This window comes from Phyllostomus discolor, chromosome 3 (genome assembly GCF_004126475.2).
Source record: "Phyllostomus discolor isolate MPI-MPIP mPhyDis1 chromosome 3, mPhyDis1.pri.v3, whole genome shotgun sequence".
In the NCBI taxonomy this organism is placed as follows: Eukaryota; Metazoa; Chordata; class Mammalia; order Chiroptera; family Phyllostomidae; genus Phyllostomus; species Phyllostomus discolor.
The window spans coordinates 84,307,652-84,316,890 of NC_040905.2; the positions used below are offsets into that span (position 1 = coordinate 84,307,652).

General features: G+C 40.5%; 1 pseudogene; it reads right to left on the minus strand.

Moving 5' to 3' along the window:
• Nucleotides 1–6,059: 6,059 nt before the first annotated feature.
• Nucleotides 6,060–9,000, minus strand: LOC114497073 (annotated as a pseudogene).
• Nucleotides 9,001–9,239: the final 239 nt, after the last annotated feature.

The window sequence follows — 9,239 nt, forward strand, 5'->3', positions numbered from 1 at the left end:
AAATCATCTCATCATAACTACTGAAAAATCAACCTAGTTGGCAGGATGTTGTTGGTTTTTTTTTTAACAGACTGTACAAAATGAATAACATGAAATTTTCCATCTATGTCATCTAGAAATGGAATTATAATTCCATCAGCATCTATAGCCTTCTTGCCTGTTATTCAATAATCTAATTTCCTTTTGTATGTGATATTAAACAATAGTAAATTCAGTTCTAACATAGATCATTATATTTTAGCTTAATTCATAAGAGAAAATTTTGTTATAAGTTCATGAAGCATCAATTACTGTTTCAAAATACATAAGTAAGTGCCAATAAAATATAAAATTTTGTGTATTAGACAATGTGAGATTAATTACATTATAAACATGCAAATTAAATCCAACAAGTTTGAATAAACATGTAATCAAAACCACAAAGCATTCTGACTCATTTTAAAGCTTTCTTTTTCTGTAGTTATTTTACATTTTGAAAAAACACTTTACTTGTACAATGTCTCTGTATTTTCAATCTTTTTAACAACTTCTGTAGCCACCATAGGAGGGACCATGAGCTGCATTCCGTTTCTTCAGCTCCTCCTCTCTACATGTCCTCTCCCTGACACACAAATACTCTCACACACACTTATTAAAACTTAAGGCAAGTACCATGGGTTATTAAAATTAATACATCTGTTGAATAACTGCTATATTTAAGAGCATGGTGCTAGACCCTCACCTTCAAGAAGTGTTCAGAAAACAGTCTCCTTCTGGAAGAGGGAGCAGGAGTGGAGGAAGTAACTAGTATTCACTTAGCGCCAAGGTGGTCTGACTTCCAATCCAAGCTCTGATTTCATTAAACTTGGCAATTAAGTTGGCTGCCTTTAATTCCTTGAAGAAGGGCCACAGATGTCAATGGACAGAGAGGTAGTGTAGCCCAGCAGCATAGTGACGTATATCTGCATTCCAAGATCTACAAGTTATTAGCTTTATGATTTGGCTAAGTCATTTTTCTCTGAACCCCAGTCTTCCCTGTTGGTAAAATAGTATTAATAGTCCTTATGTCACATGCTTTTTACAAGGATTAAATGGCATTGCCTCTGTGAGGGGCCTAGGCTGTGACGAAATCCCTGAATGTGGTAGCTATTTTTTATTGTTAATGTGGAGCAGAAATAATGAGATTCTTATACTCCCTGATCTTGGCCTATGTATATGTTCTAGGGGCAATATCCTCCCGAACAGCCCCTCCCCCTCGCTTTTATGAAAGACCACAGTGAGCATCCCGATATCAAATACTCTTTCAGGTCAGGCAGGTGCTGTCAACTAACTAGTGAACTGGGCTGGGCCTGGCCTGCGCAGAAGCAGAGCCCTGTGGCGGTCTACAAGGATGGCCCTTTTCTGCCCTAGCTGGTTATTGCCATGCAGTAAAAGCCAGTTTTCCCAAATTTCCACAAGAAACTAGAATGACAGATTTTTATACGAACCCATCCAATTTTTAAACGTTAGTAAGTTCAGTTTGTTAACAAACAAAAACACGGCATGAGCCATACCAAAACTTCTGCCTGCCACAGATTTGTCACCTCTGACCTAAATTCATTGTTTGTAACAGGTGTCCCTGAAGGGTAGAGAAATGGAGTAGTAAGGAAAGAAGTCACAATTGTCTGAAACTGGGAAGGAGAGGGATGAAGGAGAGTGAAGGGGAGCCACATTCTTCTCCTTGGCAGAGTCTTCAGGAGGGGACAGAAAAAGGGACTCACCCCATGTGGTCCCTAGGGAAGTGAGACCTTAGACTCCAATATATCATCATTGGCACAGGTTCTTATGCCTCTAATTTGACACAAAATTTGTGAACTTACTAGACTGCAAAGGACCATGGAGGCTTGGATGATGGACAGTTTATCAGTGACCAGTTTGGGCAAAAACTAGCAAGGCCTCCCCAAATATTTGCTCTGTGTCAAAATCCCAGCATCTTTGAACACTTTGTATATGGAGGAGGGAACCCCAAAGATGACTGAGATTCAATTGCCTGTTGCCTGGCATAAGGAGCCTGGAGGTGAATTTAAGAGTCTAAAGAAAAGCTACATTTCTTGCATTCCCCCCTTTGTGGCCTAAGCTTTATGGGGTTGCCTTAGGCTGGGATGACCTCTGAGCCCCCTGCCATGGGGTGTGTCACAGTGGCTTTCTCTTAGGCCAGGTACAGAGTAGAGGGTGTGGGAATTCCCTCTATTTCACAGAGAACAGATAGAGCTGGAGATAGGTCTGGGACGGTGGGAAAGGACTGCAGGCCACCAGAAAAGGCTGCTTGGCTGCTTTGGAAAGACTCTGCCATTGGTAGAGTGCCTGTATGCTAGAGGCAGAAACTTTGGAGAAGGCTTCATTTTAGAGGTAGAGGAAGACGGTAGATGCTAAAACTAAAGACTGCCCCCCGCCCCCGCCCCACTGTAACTGTGACATTGAGAAACACTATGTAACATTGTGGGACTTTGATTCACCTTTGTAATGTCTTCTGAGTGTCATTTTTTTTTTCTTTAAAAAGCTTCCTTGCCAAATACTGAAGCCAATAGTGGAGGAAGAGCTGGTACCAGCCTACTCAGCTGTCTAGAGAAATTCTCCAGGCTTCTGGGTGAGTGGTTTGGCCCATAGAATTCTGACCCCACTAAATGGAAACATGGGGTTTCTGTAGGACAAGATATCTCTTGCACAATCATTTGATTTAATGTTGATATCCCAAGTACACTCAAAGGCCATAAAACTCTTCCCTACTTCTATAATGAGCAACAAAAATTAAAACAGGCAATTAAAAAAACAACAACCTTCTCTTGAAATCAAAGAAAGCTTCTAAATATATGGCCTGGATTCAGAGAAGATAAAAGCTCCTCTCAACTTCTTGCTCACTTTCCTAAGCGACAGATAGTACAAACAGCTCCCCCTGCCAGCAGCCAGCAAGCTTAGCTGCACATCTTGGTGAGTGGTATAACAAAGCCAAGCCATTACACCTTGCAGTTGCATAACTCACAAAACTGTCCTTCCCAAATAACTGTATGTGTTTATGATGCCATCATAATGCTTTTTATTTGCATAAACGTGCACACTTCCAAGTAGATTCTAGCAAGTGTAACAGGCAACCGGATGTTGAATGGGGACTTTGTTGCCTTGGAGTTATCACTCATGACCCAAAGGATAAAAGAGAAGTATCAAGTCTTCCTCATTATGAAGAGCACCCAAGATCGCTAAGGCCCAGGCACATCTCCCAGGCTTTGTAAGAGATCACCACACTGGCTTTGCTACCTCCACCATCAGTCCAGCACCCACCTAACACTATATTCTAAGATGATGAGCCAAGGAGTGGTGAGTGATAAGCCTAAGGTCCTTCTTGTTGTAAAGGGTGGCAAGCTTCCCCTTCTCACCCCAAGCTGAGTAAAAGGGATTGTATCCCAAGGAACCTCCAAGAGGACAGGCCACCAGGTGAGGAGACTGCAGCAGCATGATGTTGTGGGAAGTACAGAATCCAAGACAGAAACTGATCTGGTTTCAGAAACAGTTGATTAGGAGGGGTAAAAAGTAGTTGAGTTAGACAGGTCTCCCAGAACAGAATATATTGTGTTGGGAAGCCCACTGCCACCATGTCATTCCCACCAACATTGCCTGTAAAAATAATTCACACATGTGTCCCAGGGGAGACTCAGCATGAGCTGGGAACCACTCAGCGCATCAGAGTGTGATGGATCTAGAACAGAGAAAGAGCAACAAGCAAGAGAGGACCACATCTACATCGGCTAAGGTAGGGATGTTTGTAGTCTTTCCCCACTGTACCACAATTCTTTGGAGTGAAGGGGCCCCAAAAGAAAGAGAGGAGAGGGAATAAAACAGTTGGTTTCATTTGTTTCCTAATCTTAAATCCCTTAGGAGGAAATTTTGCAGGAACAGGGAGGATGGGAAGAGATGAGGTTTCGAACAGAAATGGAGTAGAATTTTAAATTGGATTAAATTGGTCTGAACTGATATTTTAATAGCTGAAAGTGATCAGAAAGCTATAGAATCTGACTAAGTTGTCATAAAGGAATAGGAGAAGGAGACTCAATGGAGCACAGTTGAAAAGAGTCATCAGGGAAAAATGGAACCATTTCATATTTGTACTAACTGAAGTTCAGATTGTTAAACAAACCAGTTATTTAATAATAAGAAAAACAGTGATATCTTAATTGACTTTTGATCTTTTCAGCAACACTGTGGAGAGTAAATCAGGGATGTTATCATTTTTTTAGTAAACTTATTTTTTTTTAAGATTTAATTTATTTTTAGAGAAAGGGGAAGGGAAGGAGAAAGAGAGGAAGAGAAATATCAATGTGTGGTTGTCTCTCACACACCCCCTACCAGGGACCTGGCCTGCAAGCCAGACATGTGCCCTGACTGGGAATTGAACCGGTGGCCTTTTGGTTCACAGGCTGGCACTCAATCCACTGAGCCACACCAGTCAGGGCTCCTCACTTTTAAACAGAGGAGAAAAAATGAAGTTAGAGCTCAGGTCTTCTGAGTGCTTATGTTAAGCTACCCCATCGATTCTCAAGCTGGGGTACACATGTGACCACTGGTTAGTCAATAGTCAGAAATTAAAATATTCTTTTTATATTTAAACAAACATGAAGCTATATAGATACAATAGATAACATGATTTTTACAGATAAAACATAACTGTTCAAAGAAATTAGTTTTGGACTACAGCTTCAGACTTCACCCAAAGCAAACCCAATTCATGCCCCCCTCCTCTCCAGTTCAGGGGTCACTTACTGGACCTGTGAAGCTCCTCACTTATATTCTTGAGCCAAATCCACCTTAAATGCTGTTTGTAACAGTGAAAGGGGGAAATACAATGTCTAAAGGGAAGTATGTCTTACTTCCACATAATGCTCCCTGGGGTTGGAAAAGATTAAAGTTATCCTAATTATATGTTGAAATTGTCATTTCAATACAGTGAATGAAGTTCTTAGGAAGAAGGTTGACTTTCCTATTCTAGTTACTCCCAACTTAAGCGGCTGGACATTTAGCTGAGAGGTGCTCCTAGGATTATTGAGTGTGGGATCAGAATATTAGTATATGCTATAAATTGTTAAAAATATTAATTGTTTTTGTCATAAAAATGATTGATGTCCTGGATAAGAGTTTTATACAAGGTGAAAAGCAGTGATTTTTTAAGAAAAAGTTTATGGTATATTCTAAAATTAACCAAAAATATATAATTTTCCATCAATCAGTGATGTAAATTCCCGAAAGTTAGAGAATATGTCTATTTTGTTCATTACTATATAACACCCTAGTGCCCAGAAAAGTGTCTTCAGTAAACTTGTAGTAGAGGCTCAATAAGTTCTTGTTACATAAGTAAAGTTAAATTTACAACAGTGTTAGAATTATATCTGCACCAGTAATAAGCAGTAATAAAGACATAATTGTTACATGTGTAGAGGACAAAGGTGAAGACATAATTTGGTGCAGATATATAGCCTCAAGATTGTCATGTTCAGACTGCACCAGACATTCTCTGATTATGTTAAGAAAGACTTTGTAATCTGTTTGATTTCAGAAACTGTTTAACAACAGGGAAATAGTTTATTAAACCAAAGGAGAAAAGGAAGATTTACGGTGATGATTTGGGAAAAGGCTAGAAGATTAAGATGACTATAAAACAAAGGATTTTGCAAGGATATCAGAGATGAGAGTGAGTGGATTAATCTTGAAAAATATGATTATCCTACAAGAGTTAAAGGGAGAAAGAGGAAAACTTAAAGAAAAAAAAGAAAAATAGAGAGAGAGATAACACTAAGCTCTATGACTCATTAGTGGTCTCACTGGTAGTGCCACAAATAGCCTGACAAGGCAAGAGGATTGCAACATTAGAGAATGACAAGGGTACTTAAAATAAAGACATATTTTAAAATCCAGACATCTGCAGAATTTAAATCAGCATTCATAGATAAAATTAGGTTTTTCTAAATATTTTTTAAAGTATGCATTTGTCAGTTCTACTAATTCTTTCTTTCTTTTTTTCTTTTTTTGCAAATAGGATTTCTTATTCATCACCATTAAAACTCTGAATTTTAAACAGATTCTTGGACTGAGGGTTCAGATCCATCAGCTTGTTCAACTTTTAGTGCCTGTCTCATTCCCGGTAGCTTTTCCAGAACTGCTATCTTCACCATGAAGCTCTGCGAATTTTCCCAAATCAAACTTGAACTTACTTAGCATTTTGATTTTTGTTGTTGTTTCCAAAATTGTATTTATTGAACAGTTGTCCTGATTTTCCCCCCTTTGTGCCCCTCTACCTAGTGCCCCCTAATTCCTCAGGCAATCCCCCCACAATTGTTCATGTCCATGGGCCATGCGTATAAGTCCTTGAGCTACTCCATTTCCTGTGCTGTACTCCACATCCCCCATGGCTATTCTGTAACTACCTGTTTGTATTTCTTAGTCCCTCAGCTCTTCACCAATTTTCCCCCTCCCCCCTCCCATCTGGTAAAACCATCTGGTAACTTTTTTTCCCTTGCTGCTTTTAAGAGTCCCTCTTTATCTTTGATCTTTGGCCTGTTAATGATGAAGTGTCTTGGAGTGGGCCTCTTTGCATCCATCTTGCTTGGGACTCTCTGTACTTCCTGGACTTCCATGTCTACGTCCTTCACCAAATTAGGGAAATTTTCTTTCACTTTTTTTTTCAGATAGATTTCTAATTCCTTGCTCTTTCTCTTCTCCTTCTGGCACCCCTATGTTGTGAATGTTGGACCTCTTGAACTTGTCAAAGAAGCTGTTTATACTACCCTTATTTTTTTTATTCTTTTTTCTTATTGTTCTGTGTGGTTGTTTTTTGCTTCCTTATGTTCCAAATCAGTTTTGATTCTGAGCTTCATCCACTTTACTGTTGTTTTCCTGTAATTTTTTTAAAAATTTCAATTAGTGGATACTTCATTTTTTGACTGGATATTTTTTATGCTGCTGAGGTCCTCACTAAGTTCCTTGAGCATCCTTATAAACAGTGTTTTGAATTCTGCATCTGATAGACTGCTTATCTCCATTTTGTTTAGCTCTTTTTCTGGAGTTTCAATCTTTTCTTTCATTAGGGCCATGTTTCTTTGTCTCCTCATTTTGGCAACCTCTCTGTGTTTCTTTCTATGTACTAGGTAGAGCTGCTTTGACTGTGTGTGTTGGTAGTGTGGCCTAATGCAGTAGGTGTCCTGTAGGGTCCAGTGGCACAGCCTTCTCTATTACCCAAGGTGGGTACTCAAGGTATACCCTTCGTACAGGCTGAGTACACCCTCCTCTTATAGTTGAGCCTTGGTTGCTATTGGCAGATCAATGAGAGGGATTTACCCAGTCCCATTAGCTGTGAGGACTGGCTGTGACCACTGACCATCAACCTCTGCTGTCTGTTGAAAATCAGTATGTAGGGGCAGGGTGGTGGTGCTCTGATATGGCCTATAGCTGTCCACTGGCTACGCTGGCCCTGGGGTTTCCTGGGTGGTACAGGCCAAGGTCAGCCCCTACTTGTGTTTTGCCCAGGGCACCCTGCCTGAGCTGTAATGCAATCTGAGATGGTTGCTCCTTGTGCTGGGCTTGAAGGTTCCTTCCCGGGTGAAGCCAAACTGTGGCTCTAATCTGGCTGCCTCTAGGGCTCATGGAAGCCAGCTATTGCTTGTTTGATAGGATTTAGGACCCAAGACCAGACATTCACACGGAAAAACAGCTTGGGTGGGCCTTTAAATTGGGTGGAACAGAGCCCCTGGGGATCTCCAAAGCTGGTCGTACAGTGTTAGCCAGGTTGATGGAGTTTCAGATTGGACACCAGCCTACTGGCTCTGTAGGGGGAGGACCCAGAAAATGGACAATGGCCTCTGCTCTCCTTGATGCCAGACACTTCTGCCTCTCCCTGTATACCACTGGTGCCTTCCAAGTTGCTACCCCAGTGCTAGAGCTCAGAAGGAGTGAGTATGAGTAGGTGAGACCATGTGTGGGTTCTTTAAGAGGGACTGCTTGGGGCCCCAGTAGTTTCTTCAACTGGAAGCAACTGGAATCCTGACCTAAGGGGCCTGGTGTGGGTCTGGGACTTCTCACTCCTGAGATATCCCTCCTGAATTTTTATCCACGTGACTGTGGAACCAGTCCATTGTGTGTCTGTGCCCCTCCTACCAGTCTGGATGAAAGTGGTTTCTTTAATTCTGAAGTTGTCAGACTTCTATTCAGCTTGATTTCTGATATTCCTGAGTGATGGTTGTTCTGTATTTTAGTTGTAATTTTGATGTGGTTGCACAAAGAGCTGAGCCATGTCTGCCTATGCCACCATCTTGATCAGAAGCCAGCATCTTGACTTTTCCAACAAAAACATAATGAAGTGAGTAAATTGATTAGCAAGTCTTTTCTATGTCTTTTCCAATGTTATATGGAATCTGTTTAATTACCACTTCTTTCAAGTCGTCTCTTGGGTCATTATTTCCATCTTCTTCTGGATTTGGCCAACCTGTTGATGCTGAGCACAAGAAGTCTTCCTAATCTGAGTCTTGCATTTTTTAGAAAAACCAACATGGAATAGATGAAGCAAGTAACCAACTGTAATCCTGACATCAACATGACCTTCAATCATAGTCTGTCAAGTTTGGACCACGGAGCCACGTTTTGTCATGGGTAAGATCCACGTCATGGAAATTAGGCAGGCAGTTTTGGGTCTGAACCTTCTCAGAAATTAGCTTGAATTTTCTAAATGCCTCTTTACCATTCTGGAAGTCAGTTAAGCTCACATCAAAAAACACAGCCCTTGAGACTGTCTGAAGTGATTTTGGTTCCATGAGTTCTCGTGGCTGGTGTTTTTCCAATATTTCTTATATGAACATAGCTGGTGCTTTCACATCACACCAATCTTTCTTAGAAAATGGAGCAACCATCCAGGCAGTATTTGTTAACAAACTGGCTTTTGTTATCCCTATTAGGGAATATAAACACACCAGAATGATGTCTATTTAGCAGGGTGAAGTTAAAAAGGCATTTTTATCACTTGTTTGTTATTATTTTGTTATTGGGAATTTTAACGCTATTTTGATACAGTGCATCCCAAATTCTTGTTTAAACTAACAAGTCATTATGTTAATAGCACAAGTTCAAAGAAATACAATTAATTCAGTTCCACAGGATAAGGATGTTGTCTGTTCAACTCTCTGTCCCCAGGATCTAGAATGGTAGATCCTGACACAATAGGACTTCAAGAAATATTTGTGGAATAA